Here is an 18,765-nt window from a genome sequence, read left to right as displayed (position 1 = left end):
TAGAAGGATCCGTACTGTGGAAGCCTGGGGCTGGAAAGGGCTTGGAATGGAAATGAGGTTAGGGGACCGTTGCACAGGGAACTAGAGACAAGAGAGAAGGCGAGACCCGGAATTTGATAGCACCAAATTCCTGCAGGCCATATCAAGTTGCAGGGCTTCCCTCATAGCTCAGTTGGTAACGAATCTGCCTGCAATGCAGGAGACCCTGATTTGATTTGGGTCAGGAAGATCCCCTGGAGAAGGGGAAAGCTACCTACTCCAGTATTCTTGCCTGGAGAATTCCATGGTGTGTATAGTCCACAGGATTGCAAAGAGTCGGACACGGCTGAGCAACCTTCACTTTCAATTTCATATCAAGTTGCAATGGAAAAATTATAAGCAGAAAAATCATATGCTTGAACTTATGTTAACAGATCTCTCTATTATTAAATAGAGAGATAAGTTCCATTTAAGAATGGATTCAATCTAAAAGGGCAAATGGAGAAGTGAGAAGACTAGCTGGGAGATGTTGCCATTGTCCAGGTGAAGGGTAAGGTTGGCTTGGACTTGGTGGCAGTGAAAAGAAGAGACATGAATGAAACTGCAGAATAATTCAGAAACAGAATTGCTGGGATGTGGTGAAGAATTTGATATGCATGGTGGGTCTGGATTGATTTCCTAAGATTTTCAAGAAAATCTCTTATTCTGAGATAGGCAGTGGGGATAGGAAGAGTTCAGATCTGGGCATTTTGCATTTGAGAGGCGTCTGAGACATCCAAGAAGTCACAGGATATAAGAATTTGGAGCTTAACATATTTGGGGATCCTTGGCACCCAGGTACTATTAAAGTAATGGGTTGGTGAGATCACCTAGGGAGAGAACAGACCTCTGGACCAGTGAAGAAACTGAGGAGAAAATCAAAAGAATGAAGTGTCACAGAAACAAAGAAAAACTGAGTGCTTGGGAAGGAGGGGGTGGTCTGTTGCATCCTGGGAGGTGAGGTAGGATGAAACCTGAAAGTATCACCAGGTTGGACCACATGGAAGTTGCCTGTGATGTTGACAAGAATGGATGGTGGGAGATAAACCAGGAAGGAGCCACAGAGACGAGAACGGGACCTGAGCAGAAGAAACAGCACTCCATGGACACCTCTGAGAAGCCTGAAGGAGAGTGGAGAGAGAAGAGCTTGAGGAGCACATGGGACTGCAAAGTGAAAGTGAAAGTCACTCAGTCGAGTCGGACTCTTTGCGACCCCATACATACATACAGTCCATGGAATTCTCCAGACCAGTATACTGAAGTGGGTAGCCTTTCCCTTCTCCAGGGGATTTTTCTCAACCCTGGGATCGAACCCAGGTCTCCCACATTGCGGGTGACTCTACCAGCTGAGCCAGCAGGGAAGCCCAAGAATACTGCAGTGGGTAGCCTATCCCTTCTCCAGCAGAGCTTCCCGACCCCGGAATCACACTGTGGTCTTCTACACTGCAGGTGGATTCTTTACCAGCTGAGCTACCAGGGAATCCCAGATGGGACTGGAGAGACAGCTTGCTGGTTCTGCTTTACACTGCGCACCGTGGGAGCACATCTGCATGCTGAGGGGGAGGGTACAGCGGGGACGGCAGGAGGGAGTGTGCTGGAGTGAGGAGAGTGCCCATGTCCAGGCCACCAGGCCCCACACTCTAACCAGCCCCAGGTTCTGTCTCCTCCCTGAGGCACTGAGAGGGGGGATTTCTCCAGAGCCTCTTGGCACTGGAGTCCTGTGAAGCAGGGGTCCCCAGTCCCTGGGCTGCAAACTGGTCCCAGTCTGTGGCCTGTTAGGCACTGGGGCGCACAGCAGGAGGTGAGTGGTGGGCCAGTGGGCAAAGCGTCTTCTGCCGCGCCCCACTACTCCCCTGAGCATTAATGCCTGCACCATCCCCCTGCACCCCACTGCTCTGGTAAAAACTGGCTTCCATGGAACTGATGCCTGGTGCCGAAAAGGTTGGGGACTGCTGCTGCGGAGCTTCTAACGCCCATTCAGAGAGAAACAAAGGCTCTTTCCTACTACTTGGAAGTGGAAGAAAGAGAAAGAGGAGAGAGAGAAGGAGAGAAGGGGGAAGAGAGGAAGAAAATGGAACATGAAGACAGCCAGTCCTCCTCATGTCCAGGTGGTTGGCAAGCAGGGAACTGACCCCAGATGATCTGGGGACCCTGACCAAAGGGCCATCTTCAAAGGGCCACCTTCTCCTGCCAAACCCTAAGACTTGCCCAGACTCAGGAGGCTAGTTGTCAAGTCTTGGCTTTCCTTGCAGATCCTCAAAACTTGCCAGTCCAGAGAAATTTCCAGAGAGATAGCCAACATCTCAGAGCTGAGAAATCAGACTTTCCCCTCCTTTTACCTCCCAGCTCCCCACCTAGCTCTTAAGCCACAGGAGGTTGTGTGATTTCAATGAGTAAGATGTATGCATTTTCCCTTCCCACCAAATCTGTCATGTTTCCCGTAGGCAAAGGTGGAGCAGAAGATAAAAAGGCTGGCCCCTTGCAAGATGCATTCACTCCCTGAGGCATGAGATTTGATTACCAGACTTTTAACACGCATGACAGCAAACGTTACTACTTGCCACAGAATAATCTGGCCCCCTCTGAAATTCACCTACGATGTCACGATCTTTGACCCCAGAGGTAGGGAATGCCACAGGCTGGCTTCATGCCACTTAGCACTGCCGCCTCCTCTATGGCAACAGTCTTTCTTGAAACACGAGACATCAAAACAAAGAAGTGCCTGATTCCTGGGAGTAAATATTACAGCTTGCTGAAGCACTTGCTTACTTTATAAACCTGGCTAGCAACGACTCTCCAGTCTGTCATCTCCCCTTCCGTTAGCGTTCTACACAGGAAGGGCTCTTTTTTGTTGTTGTGATTGGCACCCTCAGATCATTGCTTTCATCACTTAAAAAAATTGGGGAGGGGCTGCATGGTGCGGCACATGAGATCTTAGTTTCCTAACACGGGATTGAATCTGAGCCCCCTGCATTGGAAGTGTGCAGTCTTAGCCACTGGACCACCAGGGGGTCCCCACTGCTTTTATAAGGCCACTGAAAAAGGAAAAAGAGAAAGCACCACCATCACTGATTAATCCTCTTATTATCTTCCACAGCTTTCTCAGCTTTTCCTATGCTTCCGACTAGACCAGAAAGAAATCTAAGCTCTTTTAGCCTTTAAGTCTGCTGTCCAGAGTCTGACCATTTTTTAACTTTGGAGTGGTGGCAAGCTTGGAGGTGGTATCTGACACTGTTGGCTGAGGAGGGGGCGGGGGGGCGGTACACAAAACTAGAATTTAAAATGCAGGGGCCACCCTTTGACTTCTGTCTCTGGAAATCCAACGGCCACCTCCACTCTGCCTCTTCTAACACCCACCATAGTCTTAAAACCCATTATCCAACGTAGTATCTTTTAAACTACTGACAAGGAGCCGCTCTGGAAGAGCGTGCCCTCTGCTCCCCTTTCACCTCCCTGTGGGCTCCCTCCCAGACGGGCCTGCCCAGGCTGTGAGAGTGGCTTTCTTCCTTGTCCAGCTACACCTGGCACAGTGCTTCTGCCCTCTCACAAGGCCATTTCAAAACGCTCTCTCTTTACAATGGAAGCTTTAACTTGTGTTGAAACCCTGTCTTTCATTTGCTCTATGTAGCACTTGTCTCGCTGCGTAACAAAAGCTAGACAGCAGTGGCACAGACGAAATAACAACTGAACATAATCATCTACTATGGAACCACTAATGAATAGTCTGCCTTTCACGGGCTTTTTACAAACTCAGATATAAACGAGGATAAAGGGCAAGGCTGAGGAAGAGTCAATGGAACCTCACAATGTGAAGACTTAACCTCTGTCTCCATCAACTCATTAAATTTTTTATCACCAGCCAAAAGCTTTTCTACTTATTGAGGGCTAAATATCTTGTCAAGTCACAGTTCCTGTCGAAGACTGTTAGACATTTTGGAAATATGAAATCCACATAGTCATATAAATGTGTAATGAAAAGAAGCAATTTTGTCACTAATTTTTAAAAATTACACAAAGATAGTATCTATGGTTTATGCTGTTCCTGCCATCCTGACTAGTGTTTTTATTTCTTGGTATATTAGGTTCATGTTCAAGGTCCACGCTGTTTTCAGCTTGTCAAATTATGTCTAAGTGCTAACATAAGGGAAATAAAATCTTATATTTTAGGCTGCCTTGTTCCCAATGACTGGAATCAACATATCCAACCATTCACACAATGCTTCCTTAATGTTAACATAATGATGTTTATCCTCCTAATACCAGTTGAGGGCTTTCTATGCCAGGCATTGTCCTAAATGCTTTGATGCATTAGTTTTATCCTCATGACGACTCTGTGAGGTAGTAATATTAGTACCCCCTAATGGTGAAATGAGGAAACTAAAGCCCCAGGGGATAACAAGTTGTCCATGAGAGAATTTACCTCCAGAACCTAGTCTTATCTTGACCAGTATCCAGCACTGCCTCCATCATGAAGAAATTATTGGTGACAATGTGGAGAAAACTGAAATTACCCCATCAATTAAATGACCAAAGGGGTTGATATTCAGATCGGGGATGAGGCCAGTTTTGTAGAGATTCCTCAGCTCTTCCCACTCAACATTCTAGGTTTCCAGTAGGGTCCTCTTTTAGAGACAAGCTGCACACCCTCTCCTCACACATCCCTAATGTGGTTCTTGAGGACCTTGATGTAGTTTTGACCCAGTTCCTCAGTTCCCGCTCTGCTCACAGGAGTTTGGGCTGGAGATGGGCCTGCTCATTATTTCATTTATGAGACGTCTGGATGTTGATGTGTAAGGACAGCCTGGGGAGCCAGGGGCCGAGTGTCCTGCTGAGGGGTGCTTTGCTGGCATGTGAAGCCCTGAAGGGACTCAGCTTGGACCAGGGTCAGGCCTGAATGCAAAGCCTGAATTTTCCAGCCAGTACAACTTCACAAAACCACACTGAAAATAAACAAAAACATCTCCCCTAAGAAACCTATTAATTTCTTACTTTACCTATAAAGTACTACTTTCTTTCTTTACCTATATGTAAAGTATCTTGGAATGAATATTTTAATCAGAACATAACTTTTTTTATCTTCTAAAAACAAGCCCCTTTTTATTGATACTCTAAGGCAACTTCGTAGGATTACTAGGAGCTCAAAACGAAATTCTGTAGAAGGAGCTTCTGAGAGCTATCAATCAAACCCTCTTAAAAAACACTTTATAAGACCTTCTGCAACATCCCCTAGCTTTCAACAACTAAAAGTGCAGGGACTTCTTGGGGGGCAAAAGGTTATGTGTTGAGGTATCTAGAACCATCCACACCATATTACTATTGTCTCCTACTGGGTAAGAGAGTCAAAGAAAAGTAAGAACCCCTGGTCACTGCCCATAGGCGCCTGGTGGGGAAAACAGGCAGGCTTTCAGGACATAACGAGAGGATAGTTGCAAGCAATAAATAACCCGGGGTGTCTGGTTCTGACAGGGAATTCAGGATTAGAGGAGTACTGTACTCAAGAGAAATTGCTTAAAGACAGAAGTAGTAATATGCAATATTAGAATGAGTATTTTAAATAAAATATCTGTGTGGTAGCAAGAAAGCTGAATAATTTTACTTTCTATATGTGTAAAGTATATGTGTGTGCTCAGTCACTAAGTTGGGTCCAACTCTGTGACCTCATGTCCAACTCTGTGGCCTGCCAGGCTCCTCTGTCCATGGGATTTTCCAGGAATGGGTTGCTATATCCTTCTCCAGGGGATCTTCCCAACCCAGGGATCAAACCCAGGTCTCCTGCATTGGTAGGCAGATTCTTTACCACTCAGCCAGTATGGAAGCCCCTACAGCGTGAGTGGCTCCTAGTAAATCAAGTAAGGGCAATGGGAATATTTCTGCGTGACTCCAGGAAAGCTCATCTCCCTCTCTAGACCTCAGTTTCCTCTTTATAAAAGTCAGGGTTAAACTGGAAGATTCTGTGGGTCTCTGCCAGCTCTAACATCCCATGGTAAGACGATGTCTCCACACACAGCAGTAGAACAGATCTTCAAACTGTCCAACTTTTGGAAGGATCTACTCAGCAGGGGAGGCTTCCCAGGCAGCACAGTGGTAAAAAAATAATCCAGCCGCCAATGCATGAGATGAGGGTTCAATCTCTGAGTTGGAAGATCCCCTGGAGGAGGAAATGGCAACCCAATCCAATATTCTTTGATGGGAAAATTTCATGGACAGAAGGGCCTGGTGGGTGACAGTCCATGGGGTTGCGAAGAATAGGACAATTCTAAGCAACTGAGTACCAGGGCTCACAGCAGGGGAGGGTGTGCCCTGAACACCCGCTGAGGCAGGCAAGTGATGAGGTACCTGAAGCTCCTGTGGTATTCATACGATGCTTGGAGCAACCTTTTCTTATCTTGGTGCTTTTCTTACCTTGAAGGGCTTCGTGCAACTTCAGGAAAATGGCATCTCTCACTTCTGCTAATTCTGAATCCGAGCAACATCTTTACCCTCTCTCTAACTTTTAAGTTATTTGATGGAGTTGAATAATTTCCATTCTAGACTTCTATGCTCTCATTTATCTATTTCCCTAGGATCTCTATTTCTTTCTTATGTTTAGATTGAGTTACTCAATCAATTTTACTATCATTCACTCTCTAGTTGATTAAATCCTAAATTTTATCATCAGAGTATTTTCAGGAGATAATACGTTATAAAATTTAAAGTAATTCTTAATTAACATCATAATATGCTCATAATTGCATTTTCCAGAAAAGTCTTTACACTTATGGAATCATTGTAGAAAACAGAGTTTGAACCCAAATATTTATCATTGGACTTTTCGAAGATATGTGATAGACTTCTCACCTTAATTAATTATGTTTTGTAGCTGCTTTCTTTATATAAAGCTAGGAGAAATAATATTGATACATTCGGACATTTTTCAAGTATAGTCCAAGTAATACCATAGCAACACAGAATGGGAGAAGATGGTTGAGGCACAGAGGATGTTCCTAAGCTCTACAGTAGTTTGTATGATATTGAGAAATAAGTTTCTAGAATTAATTAATTAAAATAATTGTCTCATGGTTAATGCACAGGTCTCTGTCATGTCAGCTTACTGTACTAAAACAATCTTTAGTTTTAACTAAATACAAAAGTCATAGATTATAGTTTCTTATAACATCCCTTTTGGACAGAAACTTTACTCAGTTACTTAGTCTAACAGCTTATTTGCTTCTGAAGATGTTCATATGGTCTCTGGAAAAGTCTCGAGTATGCCATAGGGTAGATGTGCCTAAACCAATTTGGCTTTTATAACTGACTTCAAGGGCCAAGAAAGAAAACATGAAGTTAGCCCAAAAGTTGCTTTATGTTAGTAAACTAACTTCATCAGTCAAATGGGTTAAAACCATCAAACCAGTTCAGGTTTGTGGACAATCTTCATTTAAATCCAAGTAGCCCAAAATTCTGGAGAAAGCAATGGCACCCCACTCCAGTACTCTTGCCTGGAAAATCCCACGGACAGAGGAGCCTGGTAGGCTGCAGTCCATGGGGTCACTAAGAGTCGGACACAACTGAGCGACTTCACTTTGACTTTTCACTTTCATGCACTGGAGAAGGAAATGGCAACCCACTCCAGTATTCTTGCCTAGAGAATCCCAGGGATGGGGGAGCCTGGTGGGCTGCCGTCTATGGGGTTACTAAGAGTCGGACACAATTGAAGCGACTTAGCAACAGCAGCCGCCCAACATTCTCGTCCCTTCAAACCACAACAGAGCTCAGCTCAGGCTGGAGCAGACCTCCGAGACTGAACTGCTTGCCTAACACAGGAACCCATTCACTAGCAGAAACAGCACAGGGAAGCCAGGCCACCAGGCACCATCAGGACTGGGGACTCCAAGGGGCACCTTTTGATTTGCAGGGGCGAGTTGCTAAGGGGAGATGAGACGCTCTGAATCTTAATAACATCTCTACTCAGTGGATATTTTCCAAACAAATGCTCTTTTCTAATGCACAGTAATAATTCCACATCTGTTCTATATATTCTTGAACAATCACACCTGTTGACACTTTGCCATCACAAGAAAAGCCCTGAAAGGTGAGGGGAGAACCTATTGAATTTATTTGTGCTTTTAGTGATTTCTGAAAGGTGGTATTGCAGCCATCCATTAGAGCCATGTACTGTAGCAAAGCTAAAAGTCTGTCACACAAAAGAACCACCTGTAGCCACTCGTTCGAAAGGAAAGTCCTTGGCAAACAATGGCCCGAGTGAACCAGTTTAATCAGGCAGGAGTCAAGATCACTGAGACATAAATTAAGCATTCATCCTTGAGTAGCAGCCAAGCAGCCAAAGCCCCCATAATCCCAATTAATCCCATTTTGTGTGGTTGCCCTTGGGCCAAGGGCAGAGGGGAAGAGAATCTGTGCATGCTGGTTCCGCCTCAGCTCTTCACCTGCACAGGGCTGGGTCGTAATAAAGGAGGGCTCCCGTCCTGGCGCTGCAGCACTCAGAGCACTCCCCCCCCAGCATCTGCAAACTGTCAGCAGAACTTTCCTCAAGGACACCCTGCACTTTCAGAGTCAAGATGCTCGGGCTCCTCTGCAGACAGACATGACTCTATCTCATTCTCCTTCGTCTGTTCAATGGCACTAACTTCCTATCCCTCCTCCTGCAGTTCACACGGAGTGAACGAACGTTTCATGAGCCCCCTGGAACTCACTTCTGCCGACTGATACTCTGTTCTGGAGGAGAGAAGTTGACCAGCTTCCCAGGAACAGGAAATTTCCCTCCAGAGAGCAGCTGTTGTGTCCACAGACAGAATCAGCTCTTGAGACCGCTGCTTACCTCTCTTGCTCCTGGTGGGAAGGAAACTCAGTATACTCTCTGCAAACAAGTCCTCACCTTTGCTGCAGTCACTGTGCTCAGGCCCCCAAGTCCCTTCCCCTTTTACCAGAAGCTGCTCCAGACACCAGCGAAGTAGAAATGGCTCTGTGGTAGCTGACCAGCCAATAAAAGCCTTCCTTGCTTCTCTGGACAGCTAGCAGGCCCCAGGTCCCAGCTCTCCTTGTAGTTGCGGGGAGGAAGATGACATACGGCGGGGTTCTCTCCAGCAGAACGTCAGTGCAGATGGTGTCCACCGCTTCTCGCTTGGGCCCACATAATCCTCCCGCACTTACTCCTTCATGCTCATTCCTCTTTTCTGGCTGACAGAGATGGAAATGCACCGCCTCAACTCTCCTGTCCTGTATTCTCCTGGAAACCAAGCTTTAAAGATGGCAATGTCACCACCAGCCTGAGTCCCAGAATGGCAACATGGCACAGAGTCACATTTCCTTTGCTTTTTTCCAACAACACTTTTCCAACTCTACTGTACTGTTAGGAGCAAAAAATAAACTTCCATTGTGTTGAGCAATTTTATGGGTCTGTTTATTACTGTTTATAATCTACTCTAACCATACAGGTTCAAAACACGTCAGCTTCTGGAAACTCTATAGCTCTCTATCACTGGACCACCGATTTCTGGCCCTGGGTCAGGAGAAAGGGAAGAGAGGGTATGAGGGCTCCTCATCACAGCCCTAATTTCTCAACCCTAAGCTTCAGCAACGCCCTGATGGTAATAGGCCTATATTCTAGAAACTGTCCACATCATCCTCAGCCCGTAGGTGAGCCTTTAGATTCTTGCCCCTGATGGTGGGCTGGGCTCTGAGGTTCTTCTAAGCTGGAGGTACAGGTCTCTGTGGCTCTTGCTCACCTGAGTCATTTGTGGCTCGAGCTTATGAGTCAAGCCCACCAAAGGTGATGGAGAAGTAAGCCCTGACTTTTTTGGAAATTAGAGCTGAGAAGAAATCTGCATGAATCTCACTGCTGGGAAGAAAGGAAAGCACTGAAATTCCCCACTCTAAGACACATTTAAGGAGAAGGAGAGTCTGTGGGCCCTTTTTTAACTGCAGTGAGTCCTTGTCACAACGTTTTTTTTCTTGAGTCGTGTCAAGTTTAATTTCCAGAATTTCAGTTAATTGTTTAAAAATAAATTTGATGAGAAGATCATAATTCAAAAAGACACATGTACCCCAATGTTCACTGCAACACTATTTACAACAGCCAGGACATGTAAGCAACCTAAATGTCCATTGACAGGTGAATGAATAAAAAAGATGTGATACATTCAGTTCCGTTCAGTCGCTCAGTAGCGTCCGACTCTTTGCGACGCCATGAACCGCAGCACGCCAGGCCTCCCTGTTCATCACCAACTCCCAGAGTTCATGCAGACTCATGTCCATCGAGTCAGTGATGCCATCCAGTCATCTCATCCTCTGTCGTCCCCTTCTCTTCCTGCCCCCAATCCCTCCCAGCATCAGAGTCTTTTCCAATGAGTCAATTCTTCGCATGAGGTGGCCAAAGTACTGGAGTTTCAGCTTTAGCATCATTCCCTCCAAAGAAATCCCAGGGCTGACCTCCTTCAGAATGGACTGGTTGGATCTCCTTGCAGGCCAAGGAACTCTCAAGAGTCTTCTCCAACACCACAGTTCAAAAGCATCAATTCTTCGGCTCTCAGCCTTCTTCACAGTCCAACTCTCACATCCATACATGATCACAGGAAAAACCACAGCCTTGACTAGACGGATCTTAGTTGGCAAAGTAATGTCTCTGCTTTTGAATATGCTATCTAGGTTGGTCATAACTTTCCCTCCAAGGAGTAAGCGTCTTTTAATTTCATGGCTGCAGTCACCATCTGTGGTGATTTTGGAGCCCCCAAAATATAAAGTCTGACACTGTTTCCACTGTTTCCCCATCTATTTCCCATGAAGTGATGGGACCAGATGCCATGATCTTCGTTTTCTGAATGTTGAGCTTTAAGCCAACTTTTTCACTCTCCTCTTTCACTTTCATCAAGAGGCTTTTTAGCTCCTCTTCACTTTCTGCCATAAGGGTGGTGTCATCTGCATATATGAGGTTATTGATATTTCTCCCGGCAATCTTGATTCCAGCTTGTGTTTCTTCCAGTCCAGCGTTTCTCATGATGTACTCTGCATAGAAGTTAAATAAGCAGGGTGACAATAGACAGGCTTGACGTACTCCTTTTCCTATTTGGAACCAGTCTGTTGTTCCATGTCCAGTTCTAACTGTTGCTTCCTGGCCTGCATACAGATTTCTCAAGAGGCAGGTCAGGTGGTCTGGTATTCCCATCTCTCTCAGAATTTTCCACAGTTTCTTGTGATCCACACAGTCAAAGGCTTTGACATAGTCCATAAAGCAGAAATAGATGTTTTTCTGGAACTCTCTTGCTTTTTTGATGATCCAGCGGATGTCGGCAATTTGATCTCTGGTTCCTCTGCCTTCTCTAAAACCAGCTTGAACATCAGGAAGTTCACGGTTCACATATTGCTGAAGCCTGGCTTGGAGAATTTTGAGCATTACTTTACTAGCATGTGAGATGAGTGCAACTGTGCAGTAGTTTGAGCATTCTTTGGCATTGCCTTTCTTTGGGATTGGAATGAAAACTGACCTTTTCCAGTCCTGTGGCCACTGCTGAGTTTTCCAAATTTGCTGGCATATTGAGTACAGCACTTTCACAGCATCATCTTTCAGGATTTGAAATAGCTCAACTGGAATTCCATCACCTCCACTAGCTTTGTTCGTAGTGATGCTTTCTAAGGGCCACTTGACTTCACATTCCAGGATGTCTGGCTCTAGGTGAGTGATCACACCATCGTGATTATCTGGGTCGTGAAGATCTTTTTTGTACAGTTCTTCTGTGTATTCTTGCCACCTCTTCTTAGTATCTTCTGCTTCTGTTAGGTCCATACCATTTCTGTCCTTTATCGTGCCCATCTTTGCATGAAATGTTCCCTTGGTATCTCTAATTTTCTTGAAGAGAACTCTACATCGCTCTATTTAAAACAGATAACCAACAAGAATCTACTGTATAACACATGGAACTCTGTTCAACGTTATGCAGCAGTCTTGAAGGGAGGGCAGTTTGGGGGAGAATGGATACACATATACGTATGGCTGAATCCCTTCTCTATTCACCTGAAACTATCACATTATTAATCATCTATACTCCAATACAAAATAAAAAGTGGTTTTAAAAAGATGTAGTGCACATATACAATGGAATATTACTCAGCCATAAAAAGGAACAAAACTGGATCATTTGTAGTGATGTGGATGAACCTAGAGTCTGTCATACAAAGTAAAGAGAAAAGGAAAGAGACAAACAAATATTGCATTTTAACATACATATATGGAATCTAGAGATATGATACAGATGAATAGAACAGGAATTTGCAGGGCAGGAATACAGACACAGACAAAGAGAATGGACACACAGGCATAATGAGGGAAAGGAAGGGTGGGAAGAACTGGAAGAGCGGCACTGACATATATATATATACTACCGTGTGTGAAATACATAGCTAGCGGGAAGCTGCTGTAGAGCACAAGTTGCTCAGCTTGATGCTCTGTGATGACCTGGAGTGGGGAGTAGTTGGAAGGGAGGCTCAAGAGGGAGGAGATATATGTATATGTATAGTTGATTCACTTTATTGAACAGTTAAGACTGGTACAACACTGTAAAGCAACTACATTCCAATAATAAAACAAAATAAATTTCTAAAAAAACAAATCTAAGAAAAATAATGTCCCTTATTATATTTTTGAAGATACTAAACATTACATTTTTTTTAGAAGAAACGGAAAATAGCGCTCTTATTTTCATGACCAGCACACAGTGTAGCAAGAGACTGGCCTCAAGGATTTAATCAGCATTAAGAATAGGACAGATGGGACATGAAACACTGTTAACAGTGTTCAGTATAAAGAAAAAAACACCTACACTTCAAGTAGATAGGACTGTTTCTTTGAGAGAAAAAAAAATGTATTAGCTTGACTTGAAAGGATCAGAAAACTGTTTTAAACTTTATTTATTTATTTATTTGGCTGCACTGGGATCTTAGTTGCAGCATGTGGGGGATCCAGTTTCCCCATCAGGGATCAAACCCAGATCCCCTGCTTGGGGAGCACAGAGCCCTAACCACTGGGCCCCTAGGGAAGTCCCAGGATCAGACTTATTAACAGGCACTATAGGGAAGGTATTGGAGAAGGAAATGGCAACCCACTCCAGTGGGTTGCATTCTTGCCCAGGAAAGCCCATGGACAGAGAAGCCGTGGTGGGCTGAAGTCATTGGGGCTGCAAAGAGTCAGACGTGACTAAGTGACTGAGCATGAGCACGCAAGGAAGATGTGACCAAGAAAATCATTCATTTACAAAAATCATCATTTAAGAGAAAAATGTTTTATTCAAACTTACTGACACTCATTTTAGTGTATTTTTTTCTAAATTCTCCAGCTGATGCTAAGTTACAAAGCAAGGAGAGAAGCAATATATCCCTGTAAATACATCAGCTCCCTCAAGATGGGTAACTAGGTTAAAGCTAAGTTTCCCCTAATTATCTTTACATAGATGGTAGGAATGTAAGTCCAATGATTTCTTAAAAAAAAAAAAATTATACACTTACTGTGAAAGTGAAAGTCGCTCAGTTGTGTCCGACCCTGCAATCCCATGGACTATATAGTCCGTGGAATTGTGCAGGCCAGAATACTGGAGTAGGTAGCTGTTCCCTTCTCCAGGAGATCTTCCCAACCCAGGGATCAAACCCAGGTCTCCTGTATTGCAGGCAGATTCTTCACCAGCTAAGCCACAAGACTCAACAACTGTATACTGGGCATTTGTCCCCCCTAAAAATGAAAACTTTTATCCCCATAAAAACCCATATATAATTGTTCATAGCATTGATTTGTAGTAGCCAAAAGCTGGAAACAAACAAAATGTCCTACAATAGATGAATGATTAAACAAACTGTGGTATATTCACATCATGGAACACTACTCAGCAATGAAAAGGAACCAACTCCCAATACACGTAACAACTTGGATGGATCTCAAAAGCATTATGCTGAGTGAAAAAGTCAATTTCAAAAGGTCAAATACTGTATGATACCATTTATATAGCATTTGCAAGATGACAAAATTATAAAGATTAAGAACAAACTAGTAGATATTAGGGGTCAGGGATATTTGGGGAGTTGGAGGGGACCACAAAAATTGGTGGAAAAAATGAGTTTCTAATTCCCATTTCACATATCACAAGTAATTTTTAATGTGAATTTTTAAATACCTCTAAATCTCATTTTTGTTGTTGTTTAGTTGCTAAGTCATGTGCAACTCTTTGCAACCCCGTAGACTGTAGCCTACTAGGTTCCTCTGTCCATGGGATTTCCTAGGAAGGAATACCAGATGGGTTGCCATTTCCTTCTCCAGGGATCTTCCTGACTCAGGGATCAAACCCACATCTCCTGCACTGCAGGCAAATTCTTTTCCACTTGAGCCACCAGCGAAGCCCACTCTAGTTTTCAATGTTTGCTAACTATTTTGAAAAGGAGTAACCAATGTCACTTTCAGAATAATGGTGACATAAAGTGAAGAAGAACTAAAGAGCCTCTTGATGAAAGTGAAAGAGGAGCGTGAAAAAGTTGGCTTAAAGCTCAACATTCAGAAAATGAAGATCATGGCATCAGGTCCCATCACTCCTTGGGAAATAGACGGGGAAACAGTGGAGACAGTGGCTGACTTTATTTTTCTGGGCTCCAAAATCACTGCAGATGGTGATTGCAGCCATAAAATTAAAAGACACTTCCTCCTTAGAAGGAAAGCTATGACCAACCTAGATAGCATATTGAAAAGCAGAGACATTACTTTGTCAACAAAGGTCTGTCTAGTCAAGGCTATGGTTTTTCCAGTGGTCGTGTATGGATGTGAGAGTTGGACTATAAAGAAAGCTGAGCGCTGAAGAATTGATGCTTTTGAACTGTGGTGTTGGAGAAGACTCTTGAGAGTCCCTTGGACTGCAAGGAGATCCAACCAGTCCATCCTAAAGGAGATCAGTCCTGGGTGTTCACTGGAAGGACTGATGTTGAAGCTGAAACTCCAAGACTTTGGCCACCTCATGCGAAGAGTTGACTCATTGGAAAAGACTCTGATGCTGGGAGGGATTGGAGGCAGAAGGAGAAGGGGACGACAGAGAATGAGATGGTTGGATGGCATCACCGACTCGATGGACATGTGTTTGGGTAAACTCCTGGAGTTGGTGATGGACAGGGAGGCCTGGTGTGCTGCGATTCATGTGGTTGCAAAGAATTGGACACAACTGAGCAACGGAACTGAATTGAAAGCATAATTTCCCAAATGAAAGAGGAGGTCAGATGATCTATTTTAATCAGCAACCTCACAAGTGAGGGGGACACTCCTAGGGGTACAAAAATATTTGAATACCTTGAATTTCTATTTAGTGTATATCTTATATATTAACAATTTCTATTTTAGAATATATGTTATGGTGCATATGATGTTAGTTTCATAGGAACAGTATATCATTTATGCATAAGTAAAATATGTCTATGCAAAAGGCTGCTCAAAAATGCTTTGCTGATAGGAGTGCATGAAAGAACACTCTCTGGAAAGATGTAAGAAGAGCCATGTTTGTTGGTCCTCTGTTTGCCTTCAACTGTTAGTTTCTGTGGCCTAAAATTCTGCTTTGGTCTTCTTCTTCTTTTGGCTGCAAGGTACGTGGGATCTTAGTTCCTTGACCAGGGATCAAGCCCATACCCGCTGTATTGGAAGCACAAAGTCTTAACCACTGGATCACCAAGGAAGTCCCTCGCCTTCTTTTCTTCTTACTCAAGTTGCACTTTCTGTGTAAGAAACCAACTCACATAGTTGTAATTGCTATCACTATGGAAAAAAGGGTAAGACTCTCTCTCCAGACCAGATTACGCTCCTGAGCAATCTTCAAATCCAATTGCCCACAGAGCATATTCTATCAGTATGGGCCCAATAAGCGTACTCTCTCCCCCACACTCAAATTGAGCTCAATTCTTCCAGCCCTCCTCATTTAAAACCTGCTCTTTTTATTACATTCCTCATTCTTGTCTATAATTCACATGATCACCCTAGCTAGAAATATGGTAGTTATATGAGATTTTTTTCCCTCTCTCTTGCATTTTACATTCTTAATTTTTACTTTTCTATTATCTCTAAATGTCTCCATGTTTTAGTTCTCTATGTATCAATATGGATAAAACTCACAAACAATACAAAAACAGCTGCAAAAGATGCATAGTTTGATAGATAAAGCTCTAAATAGAGGAAATTGTGTATATTGCTAATGGACACATACTTACATCTAAAACTAAAAATCATGCATGAAAATAATGTATCCAACCTCAGGACAGCGACTGCCTCTAAGGAGGGATGAAGGGAGGAGAAACTGAGGAATGAAGGCTACTTTTTTTAAAAAAGGAAGCAACATTTTGATTTATACTAAAACTGGGTAGTGATCACATGAGTGTCAGTTGTACTATTCTATGAAATTTTCTGTATGTTTGAGATATTTCATAATTCAAAATTTTTTAAAAGAAAAACTCCTAATTCCTCTCCTCACCTCCCTGTGTTTATGTGTGTGTTAGCTGCTCAGTCATGTCCAACTCTTTGCAACCCATGGATTGCAGCTCGCCAGGCTCCTCTACCTTCCTGCCCATGGCCAAAGGGCCTAGTTCAAAGCTCTTGGTGTTTCACCACGATTTTCTTCAATTTCCTCACTGATCTCCCAGCCTCCTTTTCACTCTAATTTGTCCATCACATGCAGATTAAAAAAAAAACCCTAAAATGAAAACTGGGGTATATATACCTCTGCTTGTGATGAAGGGTTTTATATCAGTTAGAAAGTGACATAAAATGCTGAATAGCAAACAAGCACAAAGATCTCAGATGTGTGCAACAGTAAGCCTTTATTTGGCCTATGGATATTGAAATCTGCTGAAGGGTTTGGCTGACCTAGGCCAGGCTTCAGGTTGGTTCTGGTCCACATGACTCTTACTTCACAAGCCTGAGCATGGCCTTCTCATGATAATGGCAGAGATACAAGGAGGGAAATGGAAAGATACAAGGCCTACACTTGAAGCACATACACCATCACCTACACTTCACTGTATCAGCCAAAACAGGTTTCCTAAAGGAAATCAGTCCTGAATATTCGTTGGGAGGCTTGATGCTGAAGCTGAAGCTCCAATAGTTTGGCCACCTAACGCAACGAGTTGACTCATTGGAAAAGACCCTGATGCTGGGAAAGATTGAAGGTGGGAGGAGAAGGGGACGATAGAGGATGAGATGGTTGGATGGCATCACCAACTCAATGGACGTGAGTTTGAGTAAACTGCAGGAGTTGGTGATGGACAGGGAGGCCTGGTGTGCTACAGTTCTTGGGGTCGCAGAGTCAGACACGACTGAGCAACTGAACTGAAAACCAGACACCTGGCCAAACCCAAAATCAAGATATAGAGAAATTTACTTTATATCGTTCTTTGGTAAGAACTGCAAACTCACATGGTAAAGAATGTGGATACACAGAGTGGTAAAGAATTTGGGCCAATAGCATAGTTTTTTTTAATAGATCCTAGCATTTAAGGATAAATTTTCTTCTCTGAAGGAGGCACACACAATACTCTATGAGGCTTCCTGAGCCACCTCCCCAGCCTCCTAGGCTGCTTCTGTCCCCTCTGTGGTGAGGTCAGTATGAACTCTCCGCACGCCCCTGAATGTGTACCGCTATTTCTTCTCTCTTTGCCTTTGTATACGCTGTTCCTTCTGTCTTCACCAGGCAAGCGCCCTTTGTTCTTCATAGCCTTCATATACTCTGATCTTTTCTTTTTTAGTATATCTGGAAATTGCCCATTATCTCTTTTTTAAATTAATAAGTTTATTTATGGCTGCACCGGGTCTTTGCTGCTGCTCACAGGCTTTCTCTAGTTGCAGTGAGAAGGGGCTGTTCTTTCTTGTGGTGTGCAGGCTTCTCGTTGCAACGGCTGCTCCTGTTGCGGAGCACAGGCTCTACGTGCGTGGGCTCAGTAGTTGTGGCCACGGGGGCTTAGCTTCCCCACAGCCTGTGAAAGCTTCCCAGGCCAGTAAAGGAAACTGTGTCCCCTGCATTGGCAGGTGGATTCTTAACCCCTGGACCACCAGGGAAGTTTAATTCCGATCTTCTTGACCAACCCCTTCCCAGGTAGACCAGTTTTCATCATCCACCTTCACCCCAGCAAACGAGCATACCCCTTCTATTTTCACTGGTCAGGGAACTAGATCCAGTACGCCACAATGAAGATCAAAGTTCCCACATGCTTCAAAAGACCCAGCAGAGCCAAACAACTAACTAAAAATAACTATTAAAATGGCAAATTTTAACTATTAAGATGGTAAATTTTTTTAAAGGCACGACAAAGGATTTACACATTCAAGAAAGAGCTAATTACAGTTTTAACAAATGGTTTACTACCACCAAGAGAAAGCACTAGTTGCTTTGTCTGCTTCCATTTATAATTTTCTTAAATTCAGGAAAATGTGTGAAATGACTTTACATCAGTATCCTTTGTTACAAAGCAGAGTTCATTTGGGTGGTCCCGGCAAAGGGATTGTTCATCAGTGGTGTGAATGCACACTAGAAGACACTTGATTTGAAATTCATAATTGAAATGTTATGAGCAGTTTAGCATATGGATCCTTCACATTCACTTAATTGCCAGTTTAGTAATAATTTTATGTAACGAGGCATTATTAATAATACGTGAAATACTAAATTGACGTAATGCCCTAAAAACATAATATGACATTTGCCACTGAAAGAGTATTATGATTCTAGGTGTCTTTACTGTGATTTCCAA

The sequence above is a fragment of the Capricornis sumatraensis genome, chromosome 2 (genome assembly GCF_032405125.1).
Source record: "Capricornis sumatraensis isolate serow.1 chromosome 2, serow.2, whole genome shotgun sequence".
Lineage (NCBI taxonomy): Eukaryota > Metazoa > Chordata > Mammalia > Artiodactyla > Bovidae > Capricornis > Capricornis sumatraensis.
The sequence above is the reverse complement of the archived record's forward strand: the minus strand, read 5'-3'. Positions refer to the sequence as shown.